Genomic DNA, 15,000 nt, shown 5'->3' on the forward strand with positions numbered 1-15,000 from the left:
TGGGAGACCGCCTGGGAATACCGGGTGCTGTAAGCTTTTTCATTTTTTTGAACATATGTTTTTTTTTATCATAGAGAGACATATTCACATATCCAAAAATTCAGCCAGAATCAAGGGCATGACATCTTTAAAAGGCCCATGTCTGCACACAATAATGGCTTACGGCCATACCACCCTGAACACGCCCCTTTTGCTGTCAGAGTTTGTGTGGTGCTGAAGGAGAGCTGACGTGTCAGTACTGAGCAGGACAGCTGGACTAATTTGTTTGTTTTTTGGATGCGCTTTGGATTTATTTAAATACCTCAGATTGTGAGTGAATGTCCCCCAGCAGTCACTGACTGTTAGGGGGATCGTTTTTCTTTTCACTTTTTTTTCCTGTTTTTTTTCCACAATTTTGTGAAGAATTTTTGTTTTTTGTGAATGTTTGCTCGTATGTCGCGAGCAAACTCACACGGACGGATCACAAAGATGACAGGACCACGGACTGGAGAGATGGAAAAAGGAAAAGAGAACGGACAACAACGTGAACAAACAAACATGGCACTGAAACAAAGGAATGGATTAAACGACAACGAGAAGAACGACGGACAAAAAGGACGGATGAAAACGGCAAATGAAACAGGGAACGGAATGGATGACGGAGAGAGAGGAAGAGAGAGGAGCGGCGGGCTGATTGCTCCGCATGCAGAGAATGGGAGAGGTGGCGAGAGAGCAGAAAAAGAGGAAGCAAAAGTGTCTTTTGAGAGAAAACTAACACTAAACATTGAAATGGTGGGAGACAAAGTTCCTCTAAATCACGTCATGAGCAACATAAAAATGATCTGTGGGGGCCTGCTGGCGTGCAGAACCCTGGGACCTGAAAAACTGGAGGTGACGGTGAGCAACATTAAAGGAAAGGAAAGGCTGCTGGATGGATTTAAAATCGGAGAGACCAGAGTCGTGGCGAGAGAACTAAATAATGATGAGCTGGTGGTGTCTTTTTTAAACCTGCCAGCGTATATCACAGATGAAGAAATAGTTTGGAAGCTGACGGGATGGGGAGTGAAACCGACATCACCAATAAAACGCAGAATGTGGCCTGGAACAATGATAGCTGACGGAACGAGGTTTGTCCGGGTCAGATTTAATGACCAGGTACAGTCACTCCCTTACTCCACAAAGTTTAACACTGTGATGGGGAACGAATACTTTAGAGTAATACATGATAGACAACAAAAAGTGTGCAGGATGTGCATCCAGCCGGGACACATCCTGAGAGAGTGTCCAGAATTTATGTGCCACAACTGTGGGGTGCAGGGACACTTTGCGCGAGAGTGCAGCGCGAACAGCACAAAATGCACAAACTGTAAAAAAAGAGAAAATGAATGTGAGTGTGTGAACGGAGAGGAAAGCAAGAACGAGGTGGAGGAGGTGTACGAGGATGAAGACGAGGCGGAGGAGGTGTACGAGGAGGAGGCGGAGGAGAAGGAGGTGATCGGAGCAAGCAGGAAGGAGATCAGAGAAGACGAGAACAGTGACGGAGAAATGGAGCAGAGCGGAGAGAGCGGAGGAGAACGGGCGTCAGAGTGCGAGCTGGAGACGCCGGAGCTGGCTGGAGAGGGAGGACAGCAGAAGCAGCGAAAAACGAGCGAGAGAGGGAAAAAAGGAGACGGAAGGGACGTGGCAGAAGACCCGGGGGTAAGCATGAGCACAGAGGGGAGGGAGATGCCTGAGAGTGGTGTTGGACAGGCGGGAGGGAGAAAAATCACGCTAAATAATACGGGTAAAAGCACCAGTCCCAATGAAACGGACAGCGAAATGGATGTGAGTGAACTGGCGAGTGCGCAAAAAAGACTAAGTCTTGGACAACGAAAAAAGTTGGTGAAAAAATTGAAATGTAAGGACAAATAATGACTGACAATAACCCCTGTAAATCCGTTTTTTTTGTTTTTATTTTTATGATAATGGCCTTTAATTTATTTTCGATAAACGTGAATGGACTAAGGAACAAAGAAAAAAGACATGCGATTCTTTCCTTGCAGAATGACGTTTTGTGCCTGCAGGAGACCAGGTGGGATGATTCCCTGGTGGAAGACATAAAAAAAGACTTTGTGGGCCATATTTTCTGCTCCAATGGCACGTCGAGGGCGAGAGGAGTGGCGGTTTTAGTCAAAACGGGTCGGGTAACAGGGGTAAATTTGATTTATGGGGACAAAGAAGGAAGAATAATAGTAATAGACTGTGTGTATGAAACGAAAAATATAAGAATCATAAATATATATGCACCGAATGGAGAAAAAGAAAGGAAAACGTTCTTTATTGCAATAAGCAAATGGTGGGAAAGGAATTGTATAATAATCGGTGACTTTAATGTGGCGATGACACCCACCGATGTGTCAAAAAATAATGTGTTTAAGGGGGATGTGAGCAGGGGGACACTTAAAGATATAATGATAACGAAACAATGCATTGATATTTGGAGATTGCTACATCCATGGGAGAGGGTGTTCTCCAGGAGACAAATTGTACTGAATAGATTAAAACAATCTAGAATAGATTATGCTTTGGTGACATGCGAGGTAGTGAGGTGGATTAAAGAAGTTGAATATAAAACTAATATGTGGAGCGATCACGCTGGAATAGAAATCACGTTTAGAAAAGAAACGAATGTATGTAAAGGAGGGATATGGTGCTTTAATGCAAGCTTGCTGGATGATGGAATGTTTGTGAAAAGTATGGAAAGATTGTTGAATGATGTGGGATATGAGTGGAATGAGAGTGAAGATATGAATGTGTGGTGGGATAGTGTAAAAGTCAGAATTAAAAAAAAGTGTATCAATTATAGTAAAGAGAAAAAGTGGAGAGAAAATAGAAAGGAAGAGAATTTGAGAAAACAACTAAGTGAGGAAATAGCATCGCTTGACAGTGTAGATAATGTAGATGTCGAAAAATACATACATTTAAAAGAACAGTTGGGAGTCATTGAACTTAAAAAGAGTAGGGGTGTAGCCATTAGGAGTAAAATACAATATATGTATGAGGGGGAGAGGAGTACAGCCTTTTTTTTAGGTCTGGAAAAACAAAAAACAAAAAAGAACAGAAATAAACGAATTATTAAATGAAGCAGGTAAAAGTGTGACAGATAAAAAGGGAATTTTAGAAATAGTAAAGGGCTATTATGAAAGCCTGTTTTCGAGACAGGAGTGTGATAGCGTGAGTGTGAACAGAGCTTTGGGTGCCTTAAAGAAAAAACTAAGCGAGGACGATAAAATGTGGTGTGATTGTGAGTTTACAGAGGGAGAAATCAGAAGTGCTTTAGAGGGGTTAAACAAAAACAAAAGTCCTGGGAGCGATGGCCTAACTGCGGAATTCTACCAAGCTTTCAAAGAGCAGCTGGTGCCCTTGGTGAACAAATTGAGTAAATATATGGAAAAAGTGAAACATATACCAAAAAGTTTAGGGGAAGGGGTGGTTACTATTTTTTACAAAAACAAGGGGGACAATAAAAATCTGGACAACTACAGACCAATCAGCCTACTCAACACAGACTACAAAATCATAGCGAAAACAATAGCCAATAGAATCAGGGAGGTAATAGGAACAATCATAGAACAAACACAATCATACAGTATACCAAACAGAGACATAGCAGACTCAATCATTTCAATAAAACAGACGGTCAGGGATATGGAAGGGGAGGGGGGAATATGGCTAGGGATTGATTTAAATAAAGCTTTTGACAGAGTAGATCACGGGTTCATGGGGAAGGTGTTAGAGAAGTTTGGATTCGGGGAGAGAATGAGAGAATGGATAAATATGTTGTATACAGGAGCGGAAAGCAAGATAAAATGTAACGGGGAACTAACTGATTCTTTTAAAATATCAAGGTCAGTGAGACAAGGATGTCCGATGTCAGCGCTGTTGTACAGCTTGGTAGCAGAGCCGCTGGCAGCACTGATATCGGAAGACGTAAACATAAAAGGTATAGGTAAGGAAAACGTAAAAATAATACAGTATGCAGATGACGTGAATATAATGGTAAAAGGAGAGGAGGATATAGAATTGATATTAAAACATGTACAAACTTATGAAAGAGCATCTGGGGCAAAAGTAAATGAAAATAAGTCAGAAATTATGTTACTAGGTAAGGAATCCAATCTAGTTAACAAGTGGGGATTTAAAACGGTGTGTGAGAGAAGAAAAGTGTTGGGAGTGAATATGGGGAAAAATGAGAATGAATGTGATGATATAACATGGAAAGAGGTGGTGGGTAAAATTAAAAAAACATTGAATTTGTGGAAAGCGAGGGGTCTATTGTTGAGAGGAAGGGTAGCCGTAACAAATGCTCTCGTGTTGTCCAAAGTGAATCATGCGCTGAGTACTTGTACGCTTCCGGACTGGGCCTTTAAGGAGATTTCTAAGACCATTAGGGACTTTATTTGGAAAAACAAAGCAGCGAGTATAGCTCACAAAACAATAATAGGGGCTAAAGATCAGGGGGGGCTAGCTTTGATTGATTTACTTACAAAAAAAGTAGCACTAAGAGTCAAATTGATAGGCAAATTTATGGACCAGAACCGGAACGTAGTTTGGAAAAACCACTTCAAACAATATCTGTGCAGTTTTGGACTCTACAACGAGGACAACCTGTACCAGATCAATAACCCGGATTCATTTAAACACTTGCCACGGTTTTTCCAGGAAGTACTCAGTGCGTGGTATCAGGTTTCATCCTGGACTGTACCAGAGTGCGGAACGAGAGGGTCAGTGCTACGACTGCCCTTCCTCTCGAGCCCGTATTTTAAAAATGGGGAGAGGGTAATTAAGTGTGAAGCTATGTCGAAAGCGGGATATATTAGAATAAGGGATTTACTGAACTGTGGGGGGGATTTTGATTTACAAATGGTGGTGAGGGGTTTAAAAAATAAAGGGTGTGTGTGCAGAAAGGATGTGATTGAGGGAGTGTTTGCAAATGTAAAATTGTCTTTGTCGAGCGAATGGGAAAAATTAATCAAAGAGAAGGAGGGAGTGATGCAGGACGATGTGGGGGGGATCTCCCTGTGCCTAGGGGAGAAGAAACACAACATTATAGATGTCACTACAAAAATTTGGTATAGGTGCGCAATCACACATAGAATACAGAAACCCACATCCGAAGTAAAATGGACAGACACATACCCGGACATAACAAGCAACATGATATGGAAGAACATTAACATTCCGCATACACCACATGCAATATTTGACCTAGATTTCAAACTGAGGCACAGGAGGATCTTCACCTGCATCGTCCTGCATCAGATCCATAAGGAGAGGTATGAAAGAAAGTGTTGTGTATGTTAAAGTACGGATGAGGATTTAATACATTTGTTTGTTACGTGTGGGGATTTGGTTTATTTTTGGGGAAAAATAAGAGAAATGTTGAGGAAATGCAGTAAGAATGAGTGTTGGAATGAAAGGGGGTGGGAATTGTCGGTGTTGTTGGGGGTGGGAACAAAACAAAAAAATCACAATGTAATGAATATAATTTTGGCTTTTGCAAGAAAAGCGGTTTTTAACAGGAGGAATTATGCATTGTATGAAAATAAGAAAATGAATGTGTGGAGAATGTTTGTGAATGAATGGAAAGCACCTCTTAAATTACTGTACATAGCGAATGAGAGTGAGTTTGTGAGAATGTTTGTGGAAGGTGCGAATGTGTGTAGAGTAAACGAGGAGGGAATTATGTGGGATGTCTAAATTATTTTGTTTTTGTTTTTTTTGGTACGAGGGCTTCTTTTTTGGTCATGGGGAAAATGGATGATTTGATTTGGGTTTTTTTTTTCTCAGTGGTTTTTTGAGAATACTGTGGGGTTTTTGTATGTTTTTGTGGTTTGTTTTCAGAGGGGTGTTTGCTTTGGGGGAGGGACTCAGAAGAGTTGTCATGAGTTGGGGGTATCAGGGGTGATTTGAGTTTTTTTTTTCTGATGCTATGTTTTTATTGTTTTTAGGGTGCCGTTTGCGTCAGAGGGGAGGTTTAATTTAGAGGGTGTATGTATTATAATAGCATTTGTTGTAAATGATGTGAAAGAATTATGAATGTTTTTGTAATTTTGATAATAAAAGATAAAAAAAAAACACGCCCGATCTCGTCCGATCTCGGAAGCTAAGCAGGGTCGGGTATGGTTAGTACTTGGATGGGAGACCGCCTGGGAATACCAGGTGCTGTAAGCTTTTTCATTTTTTTTGATCATATGATTTTTTTTTATCATATAGAGACATATTCACATGTCCAAAAATTCAGTCAGAATCAAGGGCATGACATCTTTAAAAGGCCCCTTTCTGCATACAGTAATGGCTTACGGCCATACAACCCTGAACTCGTCAGATCTGGGAATCTAAGCAGGGTCGGGCCTGGTTAGTACTTGGATGGGAGACCGCCTGGGAATACCAGGTGCTGTAAGCTTTTTAATTTTTTTGATCATATGGTTTTTTTTTATCATATAGAGACATATTCACATGTCCAAAAATTCAGCCAGAATCAAGTGCATGACATCTTTAAAAGGCCCCTGTCTGCACACAATAATGGCTTACGGCCATACCACCCTGAACACGCCCGATCTCGTCCGATCTCGGAAGCTAAGCAGGGTAGGGCCTGGTTAGTACTTGGATTGGAGACCGCCTGGGAATACCAGGTGCTGTAAGCTTTTTCATTTTTTTTGATCATATGTTTTTTTTTTTGTCATATAGAGACATATTCACATGTCCAAAAATTCAGCCAGAATCAAGGGCATGACATCTTTAAAAGGCCCCTTTCTGCACACAATAATGGCTTACGGCCATACCACCCTGAATACGCCCGATGTCGTCCGATCTCGGAAGCTAAGCAGGGTCGGGCCTGGTTAGTACTTGGATGGGAGACTGCCTGTGGAATACCAGATGCTGTAAGCTGTTTCATTTTTTTGATCATATGTTTTTTTTTTATGATAGAGAGACATATTCACATGTCCAAAAATTCAGCCAGAATCAAGGGCATGACATCTTTAAAAGGCCCCTTTCTGCACACAATAATGGCTTACGGCCATACCACCCTGATCTCATCCGATCTCGGAAGCTAAGCATGGTCGGGCCTGGTTAGTACTTGGATGGGAGACCGCCTGGGAATACCAGGTGCTGTAAGCTTTTTCATTTTTTTGATCATGTGTTTTTCTCATCATATAGAGACATATTCACATGTCCAAAAATTCAGCCAGAATCAAGGGCATGACATCTTTAAAAGGCCCCTTTCTGCATACAATAATGGCTTACGGCCATACCACCCTGAACACGCCCGATCTCGTCAGATCTCGGAAGCTAAGCAGGGTCGGGCCTGGTTAGTACTTGGATGGGAGACCGCCTGGGAATACCAGGTGCTGTAAGCTTTTTCATTTTTTTGATCATATGTTTTTTTTTATCATATAGAGACATATTCACATGTCCAAAAATTCAGCCAGAATCAAGGGTATGACATCTTTAAAAGGCCCCTTTCTGCACGCAATAATGGCTTACGGCCATACCACCCTGAACACGCCCGATCTCGTCCGATCTCGGAAGCTAAGCAGGGTCGGGCCTGGTTAGTACTTGCATGGGAGACCGCCTGGGAATACCAGGTGCTGTAAGCTTTTTCATTTTTTTTGATCATATGTTTTTTTTTTATCATATAGAGACATATTCACATGTCCAAAAATTCAGCCAGACTCAAGGGCATGACATCTTTAAAAGGCCCCTGTCTGCACACAATAACAGCTTATGGCCATACCACCCTGAACATGACTGATCTCGTCCGATCTCGGAAGCTAAGCAGGGTCGGGCCTGGTTAGTAATTGGATGGGAGACCGCCTAGGAATACCAGGTGCTGTAAGCTTTTTCATATTTTTGATCATATGTTTTTTTTTTATCATATAGAGACATATTCACATGTCCAAAAATTCAGCCAGAATCAAGGGCATGACATCTTTAAAAGGCCCCTTTCTGCACACAATAATGGCTTACGGCCATACCACCCTTAACACGCCCGATCTCGTCCCATCTCGGAAGCTAAGCAGGGTCGGGCCTGGTTAGTACTTGAATGGGAGACCGCCTGGGAATACCAGATGCTGTAAGCTTTTTTTATTTTTTTGATCATATGTTTTTTTTATCATAGAGAGACATATTCACATGTCCACAAATTCAGCCAGAATCAAGGGCATGACATCTTTAAAAGGCCCCCGTCTGCACACAATAATGGCTTACGGCCATACCACCCTGAACACGCCCGATCTCGTCCGATCTCGGAAGCTAAGCAGGGTCGGGCCTGGTTAGTACTTGGATGGGAGACCACCTGGGAATACCAGGTGCTGTAAGCGTTTTCATTTTTTTGATCATATGTTTTTTTTTATCCTATAGAGACATATTCACATGTCCAAAAATTCAGCCAGAATCAAGGGCATGACATCTTTAAAAGGCCCCTGTCTGCACACAATAATGGCTTATGGCCATACCACCCTGAACACGCCTGATCTCGTCCGATCTCGGAAGCTAAGCAGGGTAGGGCCTGGTTAGTACTTGGATGGGAGACCACCTGGGAATACCAGGTGCTGTAAGCTTTTTCATTTTTTTGATCATATGTTTTTTTTTATCATATAGAGACATATTCACATGTCCAAAAATTCAGCCAGAATCAAGGGCATGACATCTTTAAAAGGCGCCTTTCTGCACACAATAACGGCTTACGGCCATACCACCCTTAACACGCCCGATCTCGTCCGATCTCGGAAACTAAGTAGGGTCGTGCCTGGTTAGTACTTGGATGGGAGACCGCCTGGGAATACCAGACGCTGTAAGCTTTTTCATTTTTTTGATCATATGTTTTTTTTTTATCATATAGAGACATATTCACATGTCCACAAATTCAGCCAGAATCAAGGGCATGACATCTTTAAAAGGCCCCTGTCTGCACACATTAATGGCTTACGGCCATACCACCCTGAACACGCCCCTTTTGCTGTCAGAGTTTGTGTGGTGCTGAAGGAGAGCTGACGTGTCAGTACTGAGCAGGACAGCTGGACTAATTTGTTTGTTTTTTGGATGCGCTTTGGATTTATTTAAATACCTCAGATTGTGAGTGAATGTCCCCCAGCAGTCACTGACTGTTAGGGGGATCGTTTTTCTTTTCACCTTTTTTTCCTGTTTTTTTTCCACAATTTTGTGAAGAATTTTTGTTTTTTGTGAATGTTTGCTCGTATGTCGCGAGCAAACTCACACGGACGGATCACAAAGATGACAGGACCACGGACTGGAGAGATGGAAAAAGGAAAAGAGAACGGACAACAACGTGAACAAACAAACATGGCACTGAAACAAAGGAATGGATTAAACGACAACGAGAAGAACGACGGACAAAAAGGACGGATGAAAACGGCAAATGAAACAGGGAACGGAATGGATGACGGAGAGAGAGGAAGAGAGAGGAGCGGCGGGCTGATTGCTCCGCATGCAGAGAATGGGAGAGGTGGCGAGAGAGCAGAAAAAGAGGAAGCAAAAGTGTCTTTTGAGAGAAAACTAACACTAAACATTGAAATGGTGGGAGACAAAGTTCCTCTAAATCACGTCATGAGCAACATAAAAATGATCTGTGGGGGCCTGCTGGCGTGCAGAACCCTGGGACCTGAAAAACTGGAGGTGACGGTGAGCAACATTAAAGGAAAGGAAAGGCTGCTGGATGGATTTAAAATCGGAGAGACCAGAGTCGTGGCGAGAGAACTAAATAATGATGAGCTGGTGGTGTCTTTTTTAAACCTGCCAGCGTATATCACAGATGAAGAAATAGTTTGGAAGCTGACGGGATGGGGAGTGAAACCGACATCACCAATAAAACGCAGAATGTGGCCTGGAACAATGATAGCTGACGGAACGAGGTTTGTCCGGGTCAGATTTAATGACCAGGTACAGTCACTCCCTTACTCCACAAAGTTTAACACTGTGATGGGGAACGAATACTTTAGAGTAATACATGATAGACAACAAAAAGTGTGCAGGATGTGCATCCAGCCGGGACACATCCTGAGAGAGTGTCCAGAATTTATGTGCCACAACTGTGGGGTGCAGGGACACTTTGCGCGAGAGTGCAGCGCGAACAGCACAAAATGCACAAACTGTAAAAAAAGAGAAAATGAATGTGAGTGTGAGAACGGAGAGGAAAGCAAGAACGAGGTGGAGGAGGTGTACGAGGATGAAGACGAGGCGGAGGAGGTGTACGAGGAGGAGGCGGAGGAGAAGGAGGTGATCGGAGCAAGCAGGAAGGAGATCAGAGAAGACGAGAACAGTGACGGAGAAATGGAGCAGAGCGGAGGGAGCGGAGGAGAACGGGCGTCAGAGTGCGAGCTGGAGACGCCGGAGCTGGCTGGAGAGGGAGGACAGCAGAAGCAGCGAAAAACGAGCGAGAGAGGGAAAAAAGGAGACGGAAGGGACGTGGCAGAAGACCCGGGGGTAAGCATGAGCACAGAGGGGAGGGAGATGCCTGAGAGTGGTGTTGGACAGGCGGGAGGGAGAAAAATCACGCTAAATAATACGGGTAAAAGCACCAGTCCCAATGAAACGGACAGCGAAATGGATGTGAGTGAACTGGCGAGTGCGCAAAAAAGACTAAGTCTTGGACAACGAAAAAAGTTGGTGAAAAAATTGAAATGTAAGGACAAATAATGACTGACAATAACCCCTGTAAATCCGTTTTTTTTGGTTTTATTTTTATGATAATGGCCTTTAATTTATTTTCGATTAACGTGAATGGACTAAGAAACAAAGAAAAAAGACATTAGATTCTTTCCTTGCAGAATGACGTTTTGTGCCTGCAGGAGACCAGGTGGGATGATTCCCTGGTGGAAGACATAAAAAAAGACTTTGTGGGCCATATTTTCTGCTCCAATGGCACGTCGAGGGCGAGAGGAGTGGCGGTTTTAGTCAAAACGGGTCGGGTAACAGGGGTAAATTTGGTTTATGGAGACAAAGAAGGAAGAATAATAGTAATAGACTGTGTGTATGAAACGAAAAATATAAGAATCATAAATATATATGCACCGAATGGAGAAAAAGAAAGGAAAACATTCTTCATTGCAATAAGCAAATGGTGGGAAAGGAATTGTATAATAATCGGTGACTTTAATGTGGCGATGACACCCACCGATGTGTCAAAAAATAATGTGTTTAAGGGGGATGTGAGCAGGGGGACACTTAAAGATATAATGATAACGAAACAATGAATTGATATTTGGAGATTGCTACATCCATGGGAGAGGGTGTTCTCCAGGAGACAAATTGTACTGAATAGATTAAAACAATCTAGAATAGATTATGCTTTGGTGACATGCGAGGTAGTGAGGTGGATTAAAGAAGTTGAATATAAAACTAATATGTGGAGCGATCACGCTGGAATAGAAATCACGTTTAGAAAAGAAACGAATGTACGTAAAGGAGGGATATGGTGCTTTAATGCAAGCTTGCTGGATGATGGAATGTTTGTGAAAAGTATGGAAAGATTGTTGAATGATGTGGGATATGAGTGGAATGAGAGTGAAGATATGAATGTGTGGTGGGATAGTGTAAAAGTCAGAATTAAAAAAAAGTGTATCAATTATAGTAAAGAGAAAAAGTGGAGAGAAAATAGAAAGGAAGAGAATTTGAGAAAACAACTAAGTGAGGAAATAGCATCGCTTGACAGTGTAGATAATGTAGATGTCGAAAAATACATACATTTAAAAGAACAGTTGGGAGTGATTGAACTTAAAAAGAGTAGGGGTGCAGCCATTAGGAGTAAAATACAATATATGTATGAGGGGGAGAGGAGTACAGCCTTTTTTTTAGGTCTGGAAAAACAAAAACAAAAAAGAACAGAAATAAACGAATTATTAAATGAAGCAGGTAAAAGTGTGACAGATAAAAAGGGAATTTTAGAAATAGTAAAGGGCTATTATGAAAGCCTGTTTTCGAGACAGGAGTGTGATAGCGTGAGTGTGAACAGAGCTTTGGGTGCCTTAAAGAAAAAACTAAGCGAGGACGATAAAATGTGGTGTGATTGTGAGTTTACAGAGGGAGAAATCAGAAGTGCTTTAGAGGGGTTAAACAAAAACAAAAGTCCTGGGAGCGATGGCCTAACTGCGGAATTCTACCAAGCTTTCAAAGAGCAGCTGGTGCCCTTGGTGAACAAATTGAGTAAATATATGGAAAAAGTGAAACATATACCAAAAAGTTTAGGGGAAGGGGTGGTTACTATTTTTTACAAAAACAAGGGGGACAATAAAAATCTGGACAACTACAGACCAATCAGCCTACTCAACACAGACTACAAAATCATAGCGAAAACAATAGCCAATAGAATCAGGGAGGTAATAGGAACAATCATAGAACAAACACAATCATACAGTATACCAAACAGAGACATAGCAGACTCAATCATTTCAATAAAACAGACGGTCAGGGATATGGAAGGGGAGGGGGGAATATGGCTAGGGATTGATTTAAATAAAGCTTTTGACAGAGTAGATCACGGGTTCATGGGGAAGGTGTTAGAGAAGTTTGGATTCGGGGAGAGAATGAGAGAATGGATAAATATGTTGTATACAGGAGCGGAAAGCAAGATAAAATGTAACGGGGAACTAACTGATTCTTTTAAAATATCAAGGTCAGTGAGACAAGGATGTCCGATGTCAGCGCTGTTGTACAGCTTGGTAGCAGAGCCGCTGGCAGCACTGATATCGGAAGACGTAAACATAAAAGGTATAGGTAAGGAAAACGTAAAAATAATACAGTATGCAGATGACGTGAATATAATGGTAAAAGGAGAGGAGGATATAGAATTGATATTAAAACATGTACAAACTTATGAAAGAGCATCTGGGGCAAAAGTAAATGAAAATAAGTCAGAAATTATGTTACTAGGTAAGGAATCCAATCTAGTTAATAAGTGGGGATTTAAAACGGTGTGTGAGAGAAGAAAAGTGTTGGGAGTGAATATGGGGAAAAATGAGAATGAATGTGATGATGTAACATGGAAAGAGGTGGTGGGTAAAATTAAAAAAACATTGAATTTGTGGAAAGCGAGGGGTCTATTGTTGAGAGGAAGGGTAGCCGTAACAAATGCTCTCGTGTTGTCCAAAGTGAATCATGCGCTGAGTACTTGTACGCTTCCGGACTGGGCCTTTAAGGAGATTTCAAAGACCATTAGGGACTTTATTTGGAAAAACAAAGCAGCGAGTATAGCTCACAAAACAATAATAGGGGCTAAAGATCAGGGGGGGCTAGCTTTGATTGATTTACTTACAAAAAAAGTAGCACTAAGAGTCAAATTGATAGGCAAATTTATGGACCAGAACCGGAACGTAGTTTGGAAAAACCACTTCAAACAATATCTGTGCAGTTTTGGACTCTACAACGAGGACAACCTGTACCAGATCAATAACCCGGATTCATTTAAACACTTGCCACGGTTTTTCCAGGAAGTACTCAGTGCGTGGTATCAGGTTTCATCCTGGACTGTACCAGAGTGCGGAACGAGAGGGTCAGTGCTACGACTGCCCTTCCTCTCGAGCCCGTATTTTAAAAATGGGGAGAGGGTAATTAAGTGTGAAGCTATGTCGAAAGCGGGATATATTAGAATAAGGGATTTACTGAACTGTGGGGGGGATTTTGATTTACAAATGGTGGTGAGGGGTTTAAAAAATAAAGGGTGTGTGTGCAGAAAGGATGTGATTGAGAGAGTGTTTGCAAATGTAAAATTGTCTTTGTCGAGCGAATGGGAAAAATTAATCAAAGAGAAGGAGGGAGTGATGCAGGACGATGTGGGGGGGGATCTCCCTGTGCCTAGGGGAGAAGAAACACAACATTACAGATGTCACTACAAAAATTTGGTATAGGTGCGCAATCACACATAGAATACAGAAACCCACATCCGAAGTAAAATGGACAGACACATACCCGGACATAACAAGCAACATGATATGGAAGAACATTAACATTCCGCATACACCACATGCAATATTTGACCTAGATTTCAAACTGAGGCACAGGAGGATCTTCACCTGCATCGTCCTGCATCAGATCCATAAGGAGAGGTATGAAAGAAAGTGTTGTGTATGTGAAAGTACGGATGAGGATTTAATACATTTGTTTGTTACGTGTGGGGAATTGGTTTATTTTTGGGGAAAAATTAGAGAAATGTTGGGGAAATGCAGTAAGAATGAGTGTTGGAATGAAAGGGGGTGGGAATTGTCGGTGTTGTTGGGGGTGGGAACAAAACAAAAAAATCACAATGTAATGAATATAATTTTGGCTTTTGCAAGAAAAGCGGTTTTTAACAGAAGGAATTATGCACTGTATGAAAGTAAGAAAATGAATGTGTGGAGAATGTTTGTGAATGAATGGAAAGCACATCTTAAATTGTTGTACATAGCGAATGAGAGTGAGTTTGTGAGAATGTTTGTGGAAGGTGCGAATGTGTGTAGAGTAAATGAGGAGGGAATTATGTGGGATGTCTAAATTATTTTGTTTTTGTTTTTTTGGTACGAGGGCTTCTTTTTTGGTCATGGGGAAAATGGGTGATTTGATTTGGTGGTTTTTTTTTCTCAGTGGTTTTTTGAGAATACTGTGGGGTTTTTGTATGTTTATGTGGTTTGTTTTCAGAGGGGTGTTTGCTTTGGGGGAGGGACTCAGAAGAGTTGTCATGAGTTGGGGGTATCAGGGGTGGTTTGATTTTTTTTTTTCTGATGCTATGTTTTTATTGTTTTTAGGGTGCCGTTTGCGTCAGAGGGGAGGTTTAATTTAGAGGGTGTATGTATTTTAATAGCATTTGTTGTAAATGATGTGAAAGAATTATAAATGTTTTTGTAATTTTGATAATAAAAGATAAAAAAAAAAAAACACGCCCGATCTTGTCCTATCTCGGAAGCTAAGCAGGGTCGGGCCTGGTTAGTACTTGGATGGGAGACCGCCTGGGAATACCAGGTGCTGTAAGCTTTTTCATTTTTTTTGATC

The 15,000-nt window shown here is 41.6% G+C and overlaps 7 non-coding genes and 5 pseudogenes across 7 annotated transcripts; all 12 read left to right on the top strand.

Annotated features, from left to right (window-relative positions):
- LOC132961692 (5S ribosomal RNA) overlaps nucleotides 1-36 on the top strand; it is a 109-nt pseudogene extending 73 nt beyond the window's left edge.
- A 6,279-nt stretch (nucleotides 37-6,315) lies between these two features.
- LOC132961985 (5S ribosomal RNA) lies at nucleotides 6,316-6,424 on the top strand (annotated as a pseudogene).
- A 122-nt stretch (nucleotides 6,425-6,546) lies between these two features.
- On the top strand, nucleotides 6,547-6,665 carry LOC132962124 (5S ribosomal RNA). The gene has a single exon (XR_009668105.1). It is a non-coding gene; the product is annotated as a 5S ribosomal RNA (ribosomal RNA).
- Nucleotides 6,666-6,789: 124 nt separating this feature from the next.
- LOC132961673 (5S ribosomal RNA) lies at nucleotides 6,790-6,909 on the top strand (annotated as a pseudogene).
- Nucleotides 6,910-7,031: 122 nt separating this feature from the next.
- Nucleotides 7,032-7,140, top strand: LOC132961740 (5S ribosomal RNA; annotated as a pseudogene).
- Nucleotides 7,141-7,260: 120 nt separating this feature from the next.
- LOC132962081 (5S ribosomal RNA) lies at nucleotides 7,261-7,379 on the top strand. The gene has a single exon (XR_009668065.1). It is a non-coding gene; the product is annotated as a 5S ribosomal RNA (ribosomal RNA).
- Nucleotides 7,380-7,500: 121 nt separating this feature from the next.
- On the top strand, nucleotides 7,501-7,619 carry LOC132961923 (5S ribosomal RNA). The gene has a single exon (XR_009667997.1). It is a non-coding gene; the product is annotated as a 5S ribosomal RNA (ribosomal RNA).
- A 123-nt stretch (nucleotides 7,620-7,742) lies between these two features.
- On the top strand, nucleotides 7,743-7,861 carry LOC132962452 (5S ribosomal RNA). The gene has a single exon (XR_009668422.1). It is a non-coding gene; the product is annotated as a 5S ribosomal RNA (ribosomal RNA).
- Nucleotides 7,862-7,983: 122 nt separating this feature from the next.
- Nucleotides 7,984-8,102, top strand: LOC132962430 (5S ribosomal RNA). Its single transcript, XR_009668401.1, has one exon. It is a non-coding gene; the product is annotated as a 5S ribosomal RNA (ribosomal RNA).
- A 121-nt stretch (nucleotides 8,103-8,223) lies between these two features.
- On the top strand, nucleotides 8,224-8,342 carry LOC132962315 (5S ribosomal RNA). Its single transcript, XR_009668289.1, has one exon. It is a non-coding gene; the product is annotated as a 5S ribosomal RNA (ribosomal RNA).
- A 121-nt stretch (nucleotides 8,343-8,463) lies between these two features.
- LOC132961994 (5S ribosomal RNA) lies at nucleotides 8,464-8,582 on the top strand. The gene has a single exon (XR_009668005.1). It is a non-coding gene; the product is annotated as a 5S ribosomal RNA (ribosomal RNA).
- Nucleotides 8,583-8,703: 121 nt separating this feature from the next.
- Nucleotides 8,704-8,822, top strand: LOC132962504 (5S ribosomal RNA; annotated as a pseudogene).
- The last annotated feature ends 6,178 nt before the right edge of the window (nucleotides 8,823-15,000 follow it).

Source organism: Labrus mixtus, unplaced genomic scaffold, assembly GCF_963584025.1.
Source record: "Labrus mixtus unplaced genomic scaffold, fLabMix1.1 SCAFFOLD_56, whole genome shotgun sequence".
NCBI classification, from domain to species: domain Eukaryota; kingdom Metazoa; phylum Chordata; class Actinopteri; order Labriformes; family Labridae; genus Labrus; species Labrus mixtus.